The 21,001-nt window shown below is 38.2% G+C and overlaps 1 protein-coding gene and 1 pseudogene across 1 annotated transcript in view; one reads left to right on the top strand and one right to left on the bottom strand.

Moving 5' to 3' along the window:
• LOC137005890 (zinc finger protein 721-like) overlaps positions 1-21,001 on the top strand; it is a 271,315-nt pseudogene that overhangs the window by 81,641 nt on the left and 168,673 nt on the right.
• Positions 1-21,001, bottom strand: part of LOC137005681 (uncharacterized) — a 1,355,627-nt gene that overhangs the window by 1,264,306 nt on the left and 70,320 nt on the right. The window lies entirely within an intron of this gene.

Below are 21,001 nucleotides of genomic sequence, written 5' to 3'. Positions count from 1 at the left end.
AATATGCAAACATCATAGGTCTTATATACTGTCAGTCACCGTGTTTTTTAATCATTCAGCTTTAACCCTGTGATTCTTCAGGTAGGGTCAGGATAGTCAGATCTGCCTCAATCATAATGTTCTCACCCGCCGCAGCTGAAGATCTTCAGGAATGATGGAGAAGAGTTTCTTGTGCTTCTTCTGCCTTGAGGCTCAGTTTAAGTAAAGCTCTCTGTCGTTGGTTGTTGATACATCACATGATCATCCAGACTGGATGCTGACAGTGGCGGGAAGTTTAACTTTACAGAGAGTGGCTCATGATGGCAGCTGTTATTAATCAATGCAATCAATGTACTTATTGTACTTATTACAACTTATTACAAACTTTCAGTTCATATCTATTATATTGCTGTAGTTATTTAGCAGCAGTGGTTGATGAAGATGAGTATCATTAGTGTTTGTTTTTGTATTATTGGTGTTTTATCCACGTCATGTTGTGAGAAATAACAGTATTGTCTTTAATTAAAGAAGTTTAATAATCAGTTTCTAACAGCAAACACTCAGAATAAAGTGAGATGATCTGAATGTCTTGTTGAATGAGTGTTGATAGTCTGAGGATCATCAATATTAACAGAGAAACTGCTGAAAACACTCTTTATTTCATGTCAATAGTTCCTGTTTTCACCTCATTTATTATGCTGATGTGGACCTCAAATATGAACAATTATTTTTGTCTTTGTGCTTTTAACTGTTTTTCTTACAGTTCTTTACTACTTTTCTAGATATGTGTCAATATTTTAATGGAGAAACAGAATAAAGTTTTGAATTAGCATCAGTTGTTTTACGATAGACTGATATAAATTCTGAATGCACTTAGTTTATGGGTGAAATACAACAAGGGGTTAATATAGCACAAAAAATAATTAAAAAAGAAAGAAAGAAGAAAAAAATTCAGGCATATTTAGAACAAGAATCATTTGATGACATTCAAACACTGTATTGAAGGATCACATTGAAGCCCAAACCACTAACTTTCACCCATTTGTTTCTTTTTGCATTAAATATATCTGTTACACTAAATGATGATGGGACATTAAAACATTTTGTTTTCACGAAAGTAATTTGAAACATTAAACAGACACATTTCATTTAGCGGGTTTTCTATGTAAAATCACTTCTATACATTCATTTGACGCAGACACTACAGTTTGATATCTGGACTTTAACCCTTTAAAAACAAACACAGTTACTGATTTATTTTTGATTTGGGCAGATCATCTCCTCCAACCAATCTGCAGTTCAGTCAACAAAGCCCCGCCCACTGCAATTCACTTAATGAAACTTGTCCCATAGCAGTCACATCATCAGTGAAGCTCCTCCCACAGCAGTTCATCAATAAATGCTGGAATATTCCCATCAGACGAGCACTGAAGCATCATGAAGAGCTGAAAACTGCAAAGAACATGAGTGATCCAGAACCCTGCAGAATGAAACACACTGAAGATACTGAAGAACAAAGAGGTTGAACAGCATTGATGTTCTTGCACATTTATATAAACTATCAAATACATACTGAACTTTTAATGACAACATTCATGTTAGAAAGATTCAAACACTTCTGCACATTTAGAGAAACAGGTAAACTATGAAATTAAACAATGTTATTTTCTAACAAAAGATCAGTAAAGGGAAGTTTGAGAAACTTTCATATTGATTGTCAACATCAGATCAAACTAAATATTTATTCTAAATAATATTTATTATTAGTGTAACTTGAAAATCTCTTCTTACAGTAACTTTGGTAACAGGGTTGAGTCATTCATTTGTGTAAAAACTGAGACAATGGATTGAGATTATTTTCTTGTCCTCACATCATGCTGCAGAAAGAGCCCATATGATGTCACTTCCTGGGCGTTTTTAGAATGAGGAAAATCATGTCAGAAGTAACAGGGTTGAGTGAATCATGTAGGACACTGATAATAACACATCTAAAGATGCAGTCAGTCTAGACTTTGAGCATGTGAACTTTCTACAGACATGGCAACGGTCGAGATATGACGTGATATATATATATATTTTTTTAAACAAAACCTAACCTAAAAGTTGATGTCAAAATATGGCTGTTAATATCACATTAGATCATTTAGACACAGTTCTCTCTTATAACAGATCACTAATGTTGACATGCATTTCCTGTAAAGCTGCTTAGAAACGTTATGTATTTAATGTATTTTATACCTTGGTCTGTTTAAATACTCGATTCTGATTGGCTGGAAGGTGTGCAGTAAAACCGTTTAATGCACAGGTAGTTCCAGTCAGTTTGATTACAGATCGAAATTAATCCGCCACTATAAACATTGGTAACCATAGTAACACAGTTACGCTTGCAAACTGAGTGACACATATGAAAGCGTTTATTTAGGTAGGCTAAACGGATGATTTTTGCATATCGTTTCATTTGTATGGTGAATATGGCAATTTTGAGAAATGGGTCCAGGCACAAGATGAAATAGAAGACTTGGAGAAGACGCTGAATGACAAAAAGCGGCACAAAGAATTAACACCGGCAGAGCTAGATAGAAGACGACAAAGATGAGGACAATACAAAAGACAACTAAATGGGCAGTTAACACTTTCAGTGACTTTTTGCGCCAAAGACAGAACAATTGTGATGTCGAGACCTACTCTGCTTCTCTTTTGAATGAGACATTGCGGGAGTTTTATGCCTCTGTTCAGTCTACCGCTGGACGCGAATACAGTGTTTGATGTTTCTCAGAGCAGGTATAAACACTGATTTCTTTTTTTTTGTATTGTTTTCATTTAATTTAATGCATTTCAATAAATGTAATGTTTCTTTATATTTATAGTAAACGGTGGTTTGAGACGCCGGTTTTATTTCACACTCTACTGTAGTGAACAGCACATTCTAGGGCCCAGTTTACGGCCGGACCCCTCTCTGTCCGTAACAGCGGACAAAAGTTTGCTACATTTTGATTGGATCTTGGTGGCCTAACACAAACAAACTGTCCAACGCCATCAGATAAAGATGTAAGGACAACATCCAGACCTCTCTTAGAGGGTAAGAAGAAGACCTCTTGTACCAAGCCTGGGAAGGACAAGACTTCTCATTGGTCCACAGGCAGTTACTGCCCTTCACCCATCTAGACACTACTTCCTAAGGTTGGCTATAGACCCGCCATAAAAATTCCTTAGCAGCAATGGGTGAATCAAAGAGAGATCACAAAGATCCATCCAAATCCATTCAAAACTATGTTTGAAAACTTTAGAACTGATGCAAACTACACATCCATTTCATACTTATTCACAGAAATAAGTATTCTCAGTGACAGCCATTTGTAGTGCAACATCTGATACAAATACAGCTGTTAATGTACAATTGAATGACAGTTCAATCTTTTTCTATCATGTTTAGTCTCTATTTGTTTAGAATATTGCCAAAGGTATTCTGGTGGTGGTTTGGAAAGTGAGAAATGCATTGGTAAACTTTAAAGACACTGTAAAGACTTCCAACTTTGGGCTTTATGCAAATGAGTTCCACAGGGGAGAGAAGGGTGGGCCACACTGTGTGTGTCCCCTCTGATGCCAACAGCCAATCACAGCACTCGAATGGAGAAGCGCCAAAATGCAATCTCCTCCTCATCGGAAAGGGATAAAGGTACCCTTTCAACAGATATACTGTTCTGGGTCTCCCATCGGGTGAGACACAACAGATACACAGTTCTGAGTCCCGGCTTGCGAAGCTGAGGCATAACAGATATACCGTTCTGAGTCTGTCCTGCACGGGGAAAGACATTAACAGATACAACACCGTTCTGAGCCTCTGGTCCATCCAGAGAGACAACAACAGATCTCATGATCTGAGTCTACAGCTTGTGAGGCAGCAACAGAGACAACCACGTTCTGAGCCTCCAGCTTGTGAGGAAAGAGACATCAACAAACACTACGTTCAGAGTTTCCGTCCAGAGAGACAGTAACGACATCTGCAACAAGGTTAAGCTCAGGAGAGCAAACCTTCACCCCAAGGTACCTTCGTCTGCGTGTTCCAGATTGTTAAGGACCTTCTGCACCTACACCAGGGCCTCATCTGCGTGTTCCAGATTTTAGGACCCTTTGGTGCTCCAGGAGATCAGCATCCCACAGAGCTTCGTGTTCAAGACTGTTGAGACAGATTCTGGCTCCTCTCCCCACTGCATTGTCACCCATCACAGCCAGTGGAAGACGTCACCGTCATCGGACTCAACCACGTGGAACGTAAATATCACTTAACCAAACCTCTTTCCAGAGACCTTGGCATTGTTGTATATTATCAGTATATAATTTCCTAATTTCCATTATATGTAATATAGCTGATGTTAGTTAATAACAAATAATCTCTTGTTTATTTGTTTGGTTTATAATAAGGTTCTCCACCTTATTATTTTCAGAGAAACAGTTTATCTTTCCATAAGATAACGTAACTCTTCCATAGCCACACCCAACTTAATCACTTCTATTCTATGTATCTTACGCACTTTATTCCTTTATCATTCATGGTATTCATTTAGTAGTTGTGTTAGTTATTCTTCTTTATCTTTTGTTAATAAAATTTATTTTATTACACTTGTGTCTTCCTTGTGCTGATAATACAGAAAAGGCTCTACAAGTTAGCAATTTCACCAATCTTTCAGATAAATCAGCTGACCACTTTACATTAATTCTAAATGAATGAAAGCCCCTGTTGGGAGGTAAAATACCTTGAGTGGTGCCCTGAACTAGGGAAAGGGGGGAAGTGGTCATCTGATGTACTCATAACCACACGCTAAGAGACGTGTGATCCTAAAATCACAACATCAGCGGTGACGTGAGTACCAATCCCTACTTTACTTTGCGTCCTTGGATGGACACTACAATCACTACAATACACAAACTGAGCAGCAAATGCAACTTTGGGATGCCATCTTTATTTTTCTAGCTCTGCTGTCACAGATCAATCTGAGGAAGGTATCTCATGAGACGGGAAGTGAAGCTAACATTGGATTCGGATGTGCCTTGATGTCTTCCTTCCTTGAAATGTGTCCTCAGAAGGCAACATTTTCCAGGATGCAGCCAGTGAGTCGAAGCTGTAATGTGATTGAATCAGCTGTACCTTATAAACCAATCAGAGGTTTGATCTACATGTATAAGAAGATCTGGAGGTATTACAGCTGGATAAATGGATCCTCAGGTTGGTCTGACACAGAGGCTGCGCCCGAAACTGCCTACTCAATGAGTAAGTACTTAATTTCAATAAGTACTTACTTAAAGCTGCAGTAGGGAGTTTTTAGAAAACGTTGACTTAGCCTGAAAATTTGAACAAGCACAACTCACAGGTCACTCTTCCTTGCTCTCTGCTGTGCTACAGCCCTCCCTCCACAGCTCCTCGCCCATCACAATGGAGCCTGCCGTGCCGTGCATTGAAATTTAGTTTATATGCTGCGTCTCTACCAACTTGCCTCTAATTTTCAATTGTCCTTATGTTTGTACAATGAATCATACATCATAATCCTTCAGACCAAACATCTAATAACACACCATGAATACCGCTGAGGCTGAACCAACATAGTGAACTTAGTAATATAGGTGTAACAGAGTTCGTAATAAAAGGAAGGAAGATGACAAGGGTCGGCTGTGACTACTGGCTGCTTTATTACAAAAACCAAACAAAAAGGTGTGCAAACAGGCACCAAAATAGTCATAAATAATATCAGAAGTCACTCCAGCAATTTCAGCAGGTCTCCAGGAGTGTGGCAGCCAGTAGTCCTTCTCTCACTCGCTCCTGCTTCTCCTGGCGTTAAATACTCTCTCCACGCCAATTACTGAAACAAGAGACAGGTGTTTGTTATTTGCGCTTAACCCACTCACTCACTGCGCGTCTCCTGACAGTCTCTCCCGCTGCAGACTTCGCTGAACCACGCCCCCCTTGCCACAATAGGCTTTCACAATAATTTTCATACCGATCTGAGGATGAGTCGCCAACAATACTGGAAAGGGCAGGGATAGGATGCGGGGTCATCGGATGTTTGGTTGGTGTTGATGTTATATGCAAAGGACCACCCTGACATCTACAAGAAACCATGCCATACATAATTTGTCAGGCCTGTTTTGAAATTATCTTAGTTGTGTAGTTGTGTAAAATGAAACAAATCAAGCAGGGATACTTAATTGTCAAGCAGAAATGTGGCTAACTCTGTATCGGTTTTTAATCCTTTCAGGACACGTAGCTCCCTCCACCTCGGAAAAGCCGCTCCGATATTTACCCTCGTTTTATTTCGGGCTCTATCTAATTCTTTCTTTTTGGCTTTTTTATCATCGTCATCTGTCTTTTTCCGTTTACCCGTCTTTATTTTATGAGCAGGAGCCACTCCAGGAATTGGCAGTTTGGATTGTTTGTCTGCCATAAGCAAAGCTGCGGCACACCGGTAATCTTGAATTTGAACGCCTGTATGCGCTGGTGCTGTGCATGACGGGTGTGATCAGCGCGCACAAGCTTGATTGACACTGCTAAGACACTCCTTCTGGCTCTGATTGGTTGTTTCTTACCGGGAACGGTGTATTTCTGCAAATGGCAATAGGACCACTGGGAGGAGCCAGAGGAGCTTGATTTTTTCACAGATTATCTGTCTCATATTCTACTGTCAGGACATAATGACAGGTTTAACAAATATGTAAAAAGTACATTTTTACAAAAGTTACCTACTGCAGCTTTAAAGAGGGCTAAAAGAGTAGGTACTTAACAGCCAAATCTCGTTGAGTATGAATGAGATCTGGACATAATCCGCCATGTTGACGTTATCATGTGACCTACGACTTTCTCACAATCGCAACAACTTAAAAGATATGAGTGACAGGTTTAATTCATCTGTCTGTAAATATCTTGATATTGATTAAACTGCTTATTTTGTGGTCTTGTTGAAGAAACAGCTGCCCAGTAATTTTGAAATTGTAGTACAACTAATATATTTTGGGTTAATTTAAACTACTAATTAACTAACTACTTAACTACTAATGTGAGTTTATTTTTGTTATGAAAACCCAAATTCGCATGAATATGTTGTTAATTTCTCTATTTTATATACAAAAATGTTCATCCACAAGCAAAACTGGCATAAATCTCCTTTACGTTTTCCTCGTTTCTTATTGAATTAGCTCTAGTTTCATCCCCCAGGCTTATAAATAATAAACAAATAAAATAAATACTTTTATGCATTATGATGTATTCAAAATATTTAACCTCGTCATCATGCTTTATATCTGTGTTTATAATCTCAAACTATGATGTATACAAACAATTTTTTTTTGTCATTATTATTGTTCCTTGTTAAAGATACAACTATGGTATTTTCCCTGATCTTGTATGTAATTGTTATGGGATTAAAGTATTATTGAAATGTTTTTTTATGAATGCATTATGATCTATGTACTTTTATTGTTTTATCAGTGTCTGTGTATTGCCATATTTTGCTCTCTCTGACAAACTTTTGATAGATTAATCCGTATGCCAGCGTGATTGGCTGATTAAGGAAAGGGTGGAGACTGTTGCCCTTTAAGACACACTGTGGAGACTGAGAGAGGTGCCCTATTATTTTTCAATTCAGCCTACGTTAATGCAACACACAACATTCACAAGATTAGAGAGGAGGGATAGTGTGGTATTCACAAGGCTACGATTGGGTCACTGTGCACTGAATTTTGGGCTGGCAAGAGTTGGCAAGCATCCAGATGGGAGGTGTTTGTGCGGAGAGCTGGAGTCTGTGAAACATGTAATTTTGGAGTGTGTAATTCACAGTGTTGCAAGAAGCCGTGTGTTCTCTGAGCTGTTGGAGTCTGGAGTCCCATCTATTTCCTTGAAATTAATTCTTGAAAATAAGGACTTTGAGACCACAAAGATTGTTTTAAATTTTTTAATTCATGCTGGTCTTTACAAGAGGATTTAATATTTAAGTTGAAGTTCATCAGATGACCTGAGGAGGGCAGCAATACGCCTTTGAAGCGTCTAAGCTGCCGCAAATTTCACAAGAAGAAGAAGAAGAAGAAGAGAGAGGTGCCCTATTGGAAGACATTCAGTCACGTGCTGGGATATCGGAAGTTGCCGTCTGGTGGTAGAGCAGTGGTGCGCAGGCGCTGGCGTGAGAGGAGCATGCGAGTGCTTGAGGTGCAGTGAACACGACGGTGCAGAGAGCGCGAGTGCTTTGAGGTGCGGTGAACACGACGGTGACGCAGATTTACTCCATTCACGACGGTGCAGACAGCACGAGCGGGTCGAGGTGCAGGAACACGACGGCGACGCCGAGTATTTCATTCCCAACGCTGGAATTCATCGGGGCTGGGTAGTGCAAATCGCTACCCAGTCATATTGTGAGTACCACACCAATAACTGCTGAATTTAATGCGATTGCTGGATAAAGACTCTGGTGGTTCATTCTTATTTATCTTAAAAGTTAGTAAAGACTGAGATAACCAAGTGCCAGCCAATAGTCACTAGTTTTTATATATATTTTTTTTATTCATGCTGTGATACTGGGTTGTGATGTATTGTGCAGTGGTTGGTGATTGTGTGCACGAGTGTGAGTAGTAACTGGGTTGCTGGATTGCTTGTATTGGACTGGAGATACTGGCAGTTTGTTTCTTAAGTTTTCCAGTACTGCTGGCTAGCTTCGGTGGAGGCCCTTGCCACTGTGGGACTAAATAAGACTGTTGCTCGGACTTGAAGACAAACCAGACTGTTCCTAGAGACCAAAACTTCTTGCTGCATTCATCCAAACTAGATAACTCATCTGCTACATTTGTTTATAGACTGAATATCTTGCATTCTCCTCATTCATAACATTTTATAAAGTTTTAATTTTATGAGAATAAAATCTTTGTAATTCGGTATACTTCTGGAGTGTCAATGTTGTGATTGTCCAGTCCCCTGTGGAAAAGAGTGATCGTAATTTGGGTTAGATTGAGTCCTGTGTCTCAACAATAAACCCAGGTGGCGTAGTCGGCTACTTTTGATTATTGGACTGATTTTATACTCCAAAAATGTAAGTATAAACTACTTAATTTAGATTACCCCAGAATGATTTGCTTGGCTAGCACACACCAACATTAACCATAAACCAAAACTTAATTATATTACTTTTCATTTTACTTCAGTAAAACAAGCAAAATGTAATGTTTTGTTATATGACAGCTGTGCATGAACACACACTAGACAAATACAGCTGATGTGAATACATCTCCATTGACAGTCAATTCATGCATTAATTCATTGCTTAATAAAATATATAAACTTACTGATAATAATAGCATAATAAAAAAGTAAAAGAATTAATAAAAGTAATAATGACCATAAATAAACGCATATACAAGTTAACAACACATGAATCAAAGCTTTATTGAAATGTATTGATCTAACAATCACGTATCCACAGTCCTGCTGTCATCTCAACACAGCTGTGCCAATTCTGCAGCTTTATTCTGATCAAGCAGCTGATGAACACCTTCATCCATCATGATCATGATCCAGAGGATGAGGAAGATGATGATGATGGTCCTCTGAACCCCTCAACCTTGAAGCAAGAGTGAGAGAAGATGTGCGGGACAATCTGGCTCTGCTGTGTCTGCTGCAAACATTCATGTGTTCTCCATCAGCAGATTAAAACATTTTACACTTCATGTCAGCATTCAGTTTCTTGACACATTTCATTTCATATTTTTACAATTACATGCTAATTGTTTTAATAATTACACAATAATTTTACAATATTTAAAATAAACTACAACTTAAGATTTAAACAGATTTGTATTCATTTCTGTAGTATCCTCACTCGAAGCCTTTGATGGCATCATTCCTTCATCAGCCTCTCTCCACCAGATAAACACACATGATCATCTGTCCCTGTAACATCAGACAATATTAAAGTTTCCTCTGAGATTTATGTGCTCAAATCTACATTTACTTGCATCTTTACACATTCAGCAGTTTACTCTACAGTAGTTTAACAAATGTGACTTTAACACAAGGAACCGTAGTTTGGTTTTCAATACTCACATTTGACAGCATCCACGTCGCATTTCTCCTCCGTGTTTGATTATGACGTATCCTCTCCCGTGGCCTCCTGGGATAGAAAAGTATCCAGCGAGGAAGGCCCTGTCCCAAATGACGCACTTCATGTGGACTTTCGGTCTCGTGGACTTAAATTGCGCTTGCTCGCCGAGTCTACGAGTCCGTAGGCCGTCCCATTCAGCATTTTAACGCTCTGAAGTGTGCTCAGCAGCGCCCCCTTTGTACCCTAGAAGCTGTCTTCCACGAAGCCCGCATAGATGCAGGCTCCGCACACTTCAACTACCCAGGAATCCTTGCGAAATGCCAATCAGACAACGGATGGGAGAAGATTTCGCTCAAGAGCAATTGATGACATGGCTGAGAAGAAAATATTTAAGTGTAGGTATCATTAAGGTTTTTATGACCTAGGTGTACATTTTACCAGTTGTTACCTACAGTTTACACAAACATTATGGTCATCGACCAGTGGTTGATATCTCAAACATAATAATATCACGTAATAATACGATCGCATTATGATTCATTAAATAAATAGAACCGAATGTCAGGGCTTTACTGAGTCATATGTAAACCTAGTATTTATATTTAAACCTGTAAATTCATCTGAAACTCACGCACATGTTTATTATGTGTTAAAATTGTAATCTTAGTTCAAATGGAACATTATGTATTATTACAACTGTATACATTATTTAAATAAGCATGTATATATTGTCTAATGCCCAGGTGGCATAAGCAAAAGCAGGCTGTGTAGTTGACAGATAATATTTTGCAAAAGAAAATAAATTTGTTCTCGATTATAAATATTATAATATTTGTATAAGATATTTGTGATATTTATCTAATAAAGGGACTGATGAGATGATCTTTCTGTTTATTCAGCTCCGTATCAACAATAGGCAGCATATTCCCCGAACCTGCAGCTCCTGTCAAAAAACAACCAGACCGATAATAAGGCCAAATAAGGTCTATTTTCTCTCATCTGGCAGTGAGAACAAATGAATCTCATCAATTTCGAAATTCCATTAATTTCCCTCTGCCATCAACCTCCAGAACAGATTTTGTGCAGGCTAATCTTTCAAGACTTTTTTCAGCCTTATGGACAGCCAGCAGCAAGGCGGTCTACTCAGTCCCGCAGAGTGTATGAAACACCCTGGTCCCATTATTTTTTTTGTCTAGCTGACCCTAAGGCTGAAATGGCACCTTTAACAGAAGAGCGTAGTGTGTTGCAAAGTGTTGGGCTGGGAAAACAGAAAATCACTTTCCCCAATAATAACAGCTCTTCATACACCGAATTTTGTGAACAACTGTTCAGTGCTTATCCTTTGCTGAGACAGGCTGGAGGGTTTAAAATAATGAGATGTGGAAGGAGCCGGGCATTGACACAGATACCAGTGCCAAATTCTGGCTACAGTGTGAAATTTCTTCGAAGTGAGAGTAGTCTCAACCTGAAGTAAAGGTTTGTTACAGAATTTCTTGTGCAATTGCACTTCATGCTGTAAAATGTGAATACAGTTTAAAAATGATTTGCCCTGTGATGAAGGAGGAGGTAACTGTTGAGATGTGCAGGTTGTGCCTTAAACATGTAGCTGTTCACAAACTGGAAGAAGATGTCAACAATTGTTCAAAGTATGTTTTAACAAAATTAAGAAACTGATGCAGAATGCTTAACTTTGTTTTTTGCCAAAGCAACAAATTTATTTAGATTAAATTTAAATTTAGTTTAATTATTGATTTTTTATTTGACAGAAAATTCAAAAACAGATTTTACTGGGGAAAAAACCCCAAAAGTGTTTTAAAGCAGTCAAAAATATGTGTTTAACCCAAGCTAACTGTGCAATTGTTGTTGCAACAGACATTAGTAGGAAAATTCCAAAAGAGCAACTCATGAAGTATATAATAAAATCCCTCAAATACAAAATGTTTTAAATGTAAAAAAGCAAAGGTTTACTAACCAAACAGGGTCCGACGTTGGGCTGAAACATGAAGAAACAGCAGAGGCCACAGAAGGTACATGATTCTTTCTTACTGGAAATACTGAAAACAGAAGAGACATGAACACAATTCACAACTGAAGTTTTCAAGATTTCGAGACGTTTCATTACTGCGACATTTAAACAAGAGCTGTCTGTCAGCATATCATGGGCTAAGGTTTGTATAAGAAAAAAATTAGTTCTTTAGTCAATCTTTTCCCACAAACTTTGCCTGTCGTTCCATCTGATCAGATTCTCTTCACACAGACCAACATGGGAAGAATGAGACACATTCAGTGGTTTGCTTCACATCCCCAGTTTATTGGTCATGTACATAGTTTTTATACTACTTTTCTTAGAAGTGATTGGATAAACAGATGAACAGATTTTCATAAGGCCTCGTGCTTGAGTTTACCATATATGTGGATGTTTTTACTTCTTTTCAAGGCCAAATGTGTCAACTGTTGGATGAACAACATAAGGGAGAACGAACACAGCAAACTCTGTGCCGATGAGCACGTACGCAGGAAACATTACTTTATAATAGATTGTTACTTTATAACAAGCCCAACAATATACTAAAAGTGTGATGAGGGCTTTGTGTATAGTTATCTGAGGTCATTAATATCCTTAGTTATGTGAGTGAGACCAGTCAAACTAAACTCACAATTAATTTCATTTGTTAACTGCTGGGTTCCTCTGCTGTCAGCACCTCTGGTCATGAGGACAAGAAGGCCGTAAAGTTTGCTGCCAAGCAAATTTTGTCAGAAGGCCCGGTCACAGTTTTCCTGCACAACACTCTCAAAGTGCATTTACTGTACAAAGAATATTTGATTGAGTATTATACATCAATGACACCTTCTTCAAATAATTCCTGCAGTTGAGAAACACTAGGATGGAGAGCAAATCCTATTTTGTGTGACTGTTTCTTATTATTGCCGACTGTCCTATTGTAATGAAGCCATTGAGGTTTTGAGTCAGGTGCTCAATTTGACCTCTAGATATCAGTGACTCCATCCCAAATGGCTCATTTGATGTGGAATTTCAGTTTCATGGCCTTAATCCTAATTTCTTTTTCAGGGTTAATATGACCCCAACCGACTTTTCCTTTGTTAATAAACATGGTTCCCTTCATCTCAGTTGGGTTTTATTTAGTCACTTTTTCTACATTACCTATATACACTGTTTTCCAAACTATTATAAAATAACAACTCTCTCATCCATTGAACTTGTACGTCTATGTATAGTTTCTGCCTGTATTTCCTTTAAGGATGCCAGAATTGCCTCCCAGAGCTGCTGTTTAAAGGTAAACTGCCATCACCCTCATAGAGCTTCCTTTTAAGGATACTCCACAGGTTCTCAATAGGGTTGAGGTCAGGGGATAATGGTGGCCACACTATGATTTTTTCTCCCTTTATGCCCATAGCAGCCAAGGCCTCACTGGTATTTTTTGCAGCATGGGATGGTGCATTGTCTTGCATAAAAATGATTTTACTCTGGAAGGCACTGTTCTTCTTTTTATACCATGGCAGGAAATGGGCAGCTAGGAACTCCACATATTTTGCCAATGTAATTTTGACACCTTCAGGCACCTAAAAGGAGCCTACCAACTCACTTCCTATTCCAGTTTCAGTTTAAGTTGGCTCACCTGGCAAACTAATTACCAAACCTGTCAGAGATTGATGTCAGTGATGAAAACTGACAGGAGCATGATTAAAATCAAGTCTTTTCTTTTAGTGGCAACTTATGTGGCATTATTGCAAATTTATGTTTCATTATTTCAAAGGTGCCCTAGAATCAAAAATTGAAGTTACCTCAGCATAGTTGAATAACAAGAGTTTAGTACATGGAAAAGACATACATTGAGTTTCAAACTCCATTGTTTCCTCCTTCTTATGTAAATTTCATTTGTTTAAAAGACTTCCGAAGAACAGGCGAATCTCAACATAACACCGACTGTTACGTAACAGTCGGGATCATTAATATGTACGCCCCCAATATTTGCATATGCCAGCTCATGTTCAAGGCATTAGTCAAGGGCAGCCAGTATTAACATCTGGATCTGTGCACAGTTGAATAATCAGACTAGGTAAGCAAGCAAGAACAATAGTGAAAAATGGCAGATGGAGCAATAATAACTGACATGATCCATGATATCATGATATTTTTAGTGATATTTGTAAACTGTCTTTATAAATGTTTCGTTAACATGTTGCTAATGTACTGTTAAATGTGGTTAAAGTTACCATCGTTTATTACTGTATTCACGGAGACAAGAGCCATCGCTATTTGCATTATTAAACACTTGCAGTCTGTATAATTCATAAACACAACTTCATTCTTTATAAATCTCTCCAACAGTGTGTAATGTTAGCTTTAGCCACGGAGCACCATCAAACTCATTCAGAATCAAATGTAAACATCCAAATAAATACTTTACTTACATGATCTGATGTATGCATGCAGCATGCATGACAAACACTTTGCAAAGATCCATTTGAGGGTTATATTAGCTGTGTGAACTTTGTTTATGCACTGTATTATAATCGCGAGCTCGGGGGGCAGGGAGCGCGAGATTTAAAGGGGCTGCAGCCTGAATTGGTGCATAGTTAATGATGCCCCGTCTGGCTCGAAAAAAAATTGATGCAATCTTTTCTGTCCATACATTCTATATACAGTGTCTTGCGACGTGATAGCTGTCATTCAGTTATTCCTATGGGCACAATGAACTGAGGTGAAATTAAATGTATATTATCAGAAAACAAAAGTGTGTTTTGACCTTGCATGCATGTAAACCTGTTATAGGAGACTCACAAAACAATATTAGGAACTTTTAAATAGCCATAATAGGGGCACTTTAATATTCCACTTTATAAAATTGTGACGTCACACACCACTACCTGAACCTCGTAATGTCTTGTGGTCAAAAAGGACCATATGACAGTAAGATGTATTTTTATATTTCAGATGATTCTTACATACCACCATATGTAAGGGCCATTTTCATGAAACTGGATATGATTGAACTGTCTGTCAATAACATTCAGTCAATTCTAACTAAAAAGATAAGTTCTGATGATGTGGAATTGGAACCGCTAAGCAGGCAACTACAGACGCCTCAAGAACTGGAAGAAGCTTCAGAAAAAATGGAGGCATCACACAGAAGGAAAGTGGTATGTGAAAATAGGTCATTGCTGTGTATTCCCTTTTAACTGTTTTTCTAAGAATGTTTTTCAAACATTCTGTTTCTGTTTTTTTTTTCTTTATGTTAGAGGAACGTTTTTGAAAGGTTGGTATGAAGTTCCTGACATTTTCTTCAAAACATTTGAACACCTACTGTTAACACTAGAAGCGCCAGAATTCCAAAACTACTAGAACAGCCGTGAGCTATAAACTCTATAATCTCTAAATAAATTGCCCAAATGAGAGATTAATGTATTAACTGTGTTAAGATATCTTTTAAAAAAACAAATAACACCAACATGTACATTTTTATTTAGTTAAAAATGATAATTATAAATTTAGAAATATTCACATCATTTCATAGTAAAATGTAATTATTGCATATTCAGTATTTCTCTGTATTTATTTTACATAACTCAGAACAACAAAATAACCTTTAAAATTATCTATTTGATTATGAAAAAAAAATGTTACAACATTTATGATACATTAAAACACAGAACATAAGCTGGAAACAAGCAGCTCTAAAGTTAAAAAGAGTCACGAACGAAGTTTGGAACCATAAAACAATTACGCTACAAATTTTATATTAAATAGGCCTAAATATATCTATATCGTGCTCGGCTATTTAAGATTCACAGTCAACACAAGTTACTTCTGTTCTTCTCGCACAATTTCCACACACGGGTTTGTGGCATTTGCAGCAGGTGTTGTGCGTTTTATTTTGTTTGCATTTTCTCCGCACCTGGCACTGTCTCCGTTTTGGTGTCAGTTGTGGGGGTTGATTTTTCTTTTGGTTGGGACCTTGTGTCAACTGCGATGCTGCCCTTTTTCCCTCCATGAACTCCGCTCTCAGCTCCTCTGCCAGTCACAGCAGGAACTTCCTCCGGGCAATATTGCTGCTGGTGCACTCCTTGAAGAGGATGTGGGCATTGATTCCAGCGAGGTCGAGGATGTTGTAAAATACAGCCACTGGCCATCTACGCGTACCGCCTTTCACAGAGTATGCCCGTGCCATCTGATCTAGGACATCCACCCCATACTTGGTGTTGTTGTAATAGGTCACAGACTCCGGCTTTGCTTTCGGCCCATCGGTGATGCCCACGCTTGTGTGCATGGAACTCAAAATGCACACATTCTTCCTCGGCTTTCCCTGGTATATCGTGAGCGTCGCATCCGCACATTTTAGCACTTTTGTGTTATACAACTCCGCTTGCTCTTTTGCGGAGGGGGGCAACTCGCGCTTACTTTTTCCCATAGTGCCAACCAGGCTGGTCTTCTTGGCCTGTAAAGCGGTGGCCAGTTTCAGTTAAGTGAAGAAATTATCCGTTGTAATATTTCTTCCCTTACCCAAGAATGGCTCCGCCAGTTTCAGCACCACACTCTCTCCCACGAGCTGACCTCTGCTCCGTGCCTCTTCCTTACCCAGAAAGGGAGCCCCGTTCAGCATGTATTTTGAACGGACATCAGCAGCCAGCCAAAATTTGATGCTTTATTAGGCTTATTCCCCATGTACTGAAGAAATCTGCACCGGGCCTTGGTAGGGAACAGTTGCTCATCTATGGTTATGTCGGCACCGGGCTTGTAACAGGCTATGCTGTTCTGAATAAACTTGTTCCAAGTGGCCGATACCAGGGCAAACCTGTCATCCTGCAGACGCACACATCGGGTTTCTTTTTTATCGAACCGCAGGAATCTCATTATCTCCCTGAAGCGATTTCTGGCTATGGTTTCTTTGAAAAACGGGAAGCCCCATTTCTCCGACCAAAGGCTCCCCAAATCCATGTTCTTCGCACCCTGTGCTCCACGGATATATAATAGAGCTATGAAGGCTTTCAGTTCAGCCACTGTCAGGTCCCATGAGCTGTCACCACGGTGCTGATTTGCCTCAGCCACAGTGCAGTCCCTGATGTGTTTCAACATGCCATCGTCAAACAAACACAGAAAGGCAGTGAGCGCATCTTCGACGTTGTGCTTCGCGTGTGTAGCAGATCCGATTCTGCACATAATGAATTTTACTCTGGAGACAACAGGCCAGCTCCGAAACAGTATTTATTGATCTGGAAAACATGGGACACTTGATCAGAGAAACATCAATTGCGCTAAATTCTTCCGTTAACACAACTATGACTGGAAGAAGGGAGAGAAGGGAGATTTCATTGATCACAGAACATGTGATCAATGAAAACAAACTGAGTCCATGAACTGAAACAGAAACTAGACAGACTGTAACAACTTTGTGCTGCTCTTTATTTTTAATGGTTTTGTGATCATTGTCTCTTCTGATCTAATTTCACTACTGCAATCAATGTACTTATTATTAGAAAATCAAACTTCCAGTTCATATATATATATTACTGTAGTTGTTTAGCAGCAGTGGTTGATGAAGATGAGTGTCATTAGTGTTTGTTTCTGTATTATTGGTGTTTTATCCATTTCATGTTGTGAGAAATAACAGTATTGTCTTTCAGTAGAGCAGTTTATAGGACTCTAATAATGTTTCTATCAGCAAACATTCAGAATAAAGTGAGATGATCTGCTAATGGTCTGAATGTCTTGTTGAATGAGTGTTGATAGTCTGAGGATCATCAATATTAACAGAGAAACTGCTGAAAACACTCTTTATTTCATGTCAATAGTTCCTGTTTTCACCTCATTTATTATGCTGATGTCTTCAGATCTGCTGTAAATTGACACTTAAAGCTCATTTCATTGCTGTCAACAGACTGAGGGGATTTGTGGACCTCGAATATGAACAATTATTTTTGTCTTTATGCTTTTAACTGTTTTTCTTACAGTTCTTTACTACTTTTCTAGATATCTGTCAATATTTTAATGGAGAAACAGAATAAAGTTCTGAATTAGCATCAGTTACTTTACGATAGACCGATATAAATTCTGAATGCGTTTAGTTTAGGTGTGAAATACAAAAGTTAATAAAGTTAATATAGCACAAAAGAAAAAAACATATTTCAGGCATATTCAGAACGAGAATAATTTGCTGACAATCAAACACTGTATTGAAGGATCACAGTGAAGCCCAAAATACTCTTTAATTGTCATTTTAAATCTTTATACTTTGCCACTTTCCTTCAAACCACTAGCTTTCACCTATTTGTCACCAAGAAGTTTTTAATCATTTAAAATATAATGAAATTTAGTATGATCTCTTATTCTTTTATATACTTTATCAAATACAGGTCAAAATAACTGATTCCTTTTTGCATTAAATATATCTGTTACACTAAATGATGATGGGACATTAAAACATTTTGTTTTCACGAAAGTAATTTAAAACATTAAACAGACACACTTCATTTAGTGGGTTTTCTATTTAAAATCACTTTTGTCCATTTAATTTGCTGCAGACACTACAGTTTGATATCTGGACTTTAACCCTATAAAAACAAACACAGTAACTGATTTATTTTTGATTTGGGCAGATCAGCTCCTCCAATCAATCTGCAGTTCAGTCAACAAAGCCCCGCCCACTGCAATTCACTTAATGAAGCTCCTCCCACAGCAGTCACATCATCAGTAAAGCTCCTCCCACGGCAGTTGATCAATAAATACTGGAATATTCCCATCAGACGAGCACTGAAGCATCAGGAAGAGCTGAAAACTGCAAAGAACATGAGTGATCCAGAACCCTGCAGAATGAAACACACTGAAGATACTGAAGAACAAAGAGGTTGGTGTTTATTCTTCATTCATTCATGTTGCTGAACAACATTCATGTTAGAAAGATTCAAGCACTTCTGCACATTTAGAGAAACAGGTAAACTATGAAATTAAACAATGTTATTTTCTAACAAAAGATCAGTAAAGGGAAGTTTGAGAAACTTTCATATTGATTGTCAACATCAGATCAAACTAAATATTTATTCTAAATAATATTTATTATTAGTGTAACTTGAAAATCTCTTCTTACAGTAACTTTGGTAACAGGGTTGATGAATGCAGTCATTCATGTGTGTAAAAACTGAGACAATGGATTGAGATTATTTTCTTGTCCTCCCATCATGCTGTAGAAAAGAGCCCAGATGATGTCACTTCCTGGGTGTTTTTGAAAGGAGGAAAATCATGTCATCAGTAACAGGGTTGAGTGAATCATGTAGGACACTGATAATAACACATTTAAAGATCAGTCAGTCTAGACTTTGAGCATGTAAACTTTCTACAGACACGGCAACAGTCAAGATATGACGTGATACATTTTTTTAAAAACATAAATAACAAATAATAATCACTCCAAAATTTGAAAATATACAATCTACTCCACTTTACTGCAAACTTCACTTGATCTTGTGTTTCTGGAGTCCCACATTCACATGTGTATGAATGGAAGGAGAAGTCTAGTGTGAATGGCCCTTAATAATTACACAGTTTTAGGAAAATTAATTAAATATCAACCTAAAAGTTGATGTCAAAATATGGTTGTTAATATCACATTAGATCATTTTGTCATTGATTGAAAATATTTCTGAGCAATGTTTTCTTTATTTTCTTAATATCATTTATAAATGATTAAGAATTATTTAAGGGAAGGTGGCAGAGCAGCTATTTGGGAAATTCTGTGGCCAGAAGACGTCCATTCAGTGCTGATTGTCTTAATTCAATAAATCTTGATGTAAAAACATTTGAAATTGGAGTCAGATTAAACGAGCAGCTAAAGTAAAATTGAGATTAAATTCTAAAATTAAGTGAACTTCACAGGAGCGCTGAAAAGACGTACACACATTATACCTTCACCAGACCACTGGATTCTGTCGTTGGAACGACAGCTGGTCCTTTACGATTGGAAGATTATTGTTAAAGTTTCAGGGACATATGCAACTCATTTATGCAAATGCATCAAAATGATCGTAATGTTTTGTAGCAGTTGTCTGTCATAACAAGTCTCAATTTTATCACCTTTAACTTCATATTTCTCTCTTTATTTTAATTAAGTGAAAATGAAATGACCTTTTCTCTTTCATTTCAGAGCTGATGGAAGTGAAGGAGGAGAGTGAAGAACTGAGTGAAGTGGAGGAGGAAAATCATGACAAACCTGTAGAAAAACCTTTGAGTCACTCAAAAACTAAAAAGACATTTTTAAAGAAAAGAAGAGACAAGAAATCTACAACCTGCACTCAGTGTGGAAAGAGTTTCTCAACCAAACAATATCTTGAGGTTCACAAGAGAGTTCACACTGGAGAGAAGCTGTTCACATGTGATCAATGTGGGAAGAGCTACAGTCAATCATCATACCTTAAAGAACAAACTTTAAAACAGCACCAGAGAATTCATACTGGAGAAAAACCTTACAAGTGTTCACACTGTGACAAGAGATTCAGTCAGTTAGCACATCCGAAAACACATGAGAGGATCCACATGGGAGAAAAACCTTTCAAGTGTTCACACTGTGACAAGAGATTCAGTGTGTCATCAAATCTGAAAACACATGAGAGGATCCACAGCAGAGAGAAGCCGCACATGTGTGATCAGTGTGGAAAGAGTTTCACTATTAAAAGTCACCTGAAGATACACATGAAGATCCATGCAGTGGAGAAACCACATCTCCACAATGTGAAATGAAGTGCTGAACAAAAAAATGCACACGAGACACGTCCAGGTGCAGAAAGTGAAGTATACCCGAGGCTTGATGGGGCGCTGTCTTTCTGCGCTCACGGGCAAAGAATTATCTATGAAAGGTTTGCACACTCAACTGTGCGCAAGATGGAGCAGAACATGGGAATTGACATATAACCGTTCAGCGCTCATGTACCCTGCCGAG

Source organism: Chanodichthys erythropterus, chromosome 3, assembly GCF_024489055.1.
Source record: "Chanodichthys erythropterus isolate Z2021 chromosome 3, ASM2448905v1, whole genome shotgun sequence".
Classification (NCBI taxonomy): Eukaryota; Metazoa; Chordata; class Actinopteri; order Cypriniformes; family Xenocyprididae; genus Chanodichthys; species Chanodichthys erythropterus.
This window is presented reverse-complemented; position numbering and strand designations above follow the sequence as displayed.